The sequence below is a fragment of the Sceloporus undulatus genome, chromosome 3 (assembly GCF_019175285.1).
Source record: "Sceloporus undulatus isolate JIND9_A2432 ecotype Alabama chromosome 3, SceUnd_v1.1, whole genome shotgun sequence".
Taxonomy (NCBI): Eukaryota; Metazoa; Chordata; class Lepidosauria; order Squamata; family Phrynosomatidae; genus Sceloporus; species Sceloporus undulatus.
The window spans coordinates 162,573,834-162,575,845 of record NC_056524.1 but is presented as its reverse complement, the minus strand read 5'-3'; positions in this window follow the sequence as shown (position 1 = coordinate 162,575,845).

The window sequence follows — 2,012 nt, the reverse complement described above, 5'->3', positions numbered from 1 at the left end:
TCTGACATGTTTTTGCTAAGGATCTGGGAGGGAGACCGAGTTTCCCTACTGGACTTACAAAGATCCTCCCTACAGAAGAAATACTAATGGACTGCCACTTGGGGATGGGAATGTTCACTTATTTCACTCTCTGAAGCCCAGATTTAGAATTGAATAGCACAGCAGACAAATTGAAATTCCATGTCCAAAGCCCAGTAGACACCAGCCTTTTAAAAAACAACAACTTGTGTCACATAGCAAGAACAGAAGTTGTAGTTTTCCAACTATGAAGTCTTGAACATGGGGAGATATTTTTGTGACAAATTCCAGTTTAAAGCTATGCAATCAAATGTCCGAAATTGTATAAAGTAAGTTTAGTTTCAGGGAAAAGGGAGAGGGATGGAAGAACAAGGGAATGCATAAATCCCATACATAAAATTCCAAATACTAATCTGTAAACTCAATATAAATTAGATAACACTATTTTCTTGAGTAAGATCTGAAGTTTCAAAGCATGTGAAGTGAGAGAAAATATTTTGACACCTAAATTACTAGGAAAACAAAGACTAAAGACAAATCTCATATAGTAATAGAGATGCAATTCTCCATTAAGTATTTTAACACATGAGGGCTCTTCTCCCATTACAATAGTGTTATTTTAAAAAAATTGTATCCAATTGAGGTTGTTCTGTTTTCTATTATACATAAAATCTTTTTGGGATTACAGTGTTAGTTAGTGGCAAACAATTATCTCACACTGCCAAGACGTCATTCCTGACATTGTCCTCTGTTTAGCCACAGTTGCATCAAGTTGTTGGGCTACATTGAGATGGGAGAAATCTATGGCCCTTCAGAGGTTATTGAACAACAACTCCCATAATTGGGGTGATTGAAAACTGACTGTCCCATTAAAAGAAGACCATATATCTCAGGCTAGCTAAGTCACATCTGCCCCATCCCTAAAATAGATCTTTGGTCAGATCTGAAAGGACTTTTATTAGGGCTCCTGTGGTACTTTTTGAAAACTAAACAAGTTGTTATCGATCCAATAATGCAGAGAGAGTGATTAGATGAATAGACATCACTGAAATTACAGTGCCATTTGAATGGAGTCAGATGATACATTCAGAGACCATTTGTGGGGTGAGGAATATGAGATATCAGACTGGAGATATAAATAAAAGAATTGATATATGAGCCAGCAATCATGTGTCCATGGATTTAGTTCACATATTCATTTGTTAGTATTCAAGGTTCTTTCCAGGTATTTAAATATTAGAACAGGGGAAACACTCTTATTATTATTATTATTATTATTATTATTATTATTATTATTATTATTATCCTTTATTTATAAAGCGCTGTAAATTTACACAGCGCTGTACATACAATCTTTTTAATTGGACGGTTCCCTGCCCTCAGGCTTACAATCTAAATAGACATGACACAAAAGGAGAAGAGAAAGGTGGTGGGGAAGGGGCCTCTCTAGTAGGACAATACATATAAAATACATAGCAATACAGGAAATGATTCAATAAGACGTTTTCAATGTTACTGAAACCCAACTCCCATCAGCCCCAGACATCATGACTACTGGCCAGGGAAAGTGGGGGTCTTCACTTCTGGAGAGCACTAGATTTACTACATTTGCATTAGAAGGTAGAAGAGTGCCTGGACATATAACTAACTCTTTGCACTTTTAAATGAATGCACATCATCTAGAAGAAGAGCCAATAGCCCACTTCTCATTCATGTACTCATTGTCTCCCTGTGGGGAAAAAACTCAGAAAGGGTTTAATACTGGGTAATAATCCTGTTACAAGAAATCAAGTGGTATGGGTGCCTCCAAGCCTGAGTAACCACCAGTGGTTAAGCTATAACTTCTCCAGCCAATAGCTAGGATGGCTTGGACATTCTGGGATGTATAGTTTAAAAGAGATAACTTTGCCATGCTCTAGTACCCAGTGCTACCCTTTAAGAGCTGTCATACAAGCAGTTTGGAAGACATGTATACATTGCCTGTGTCCATTTTC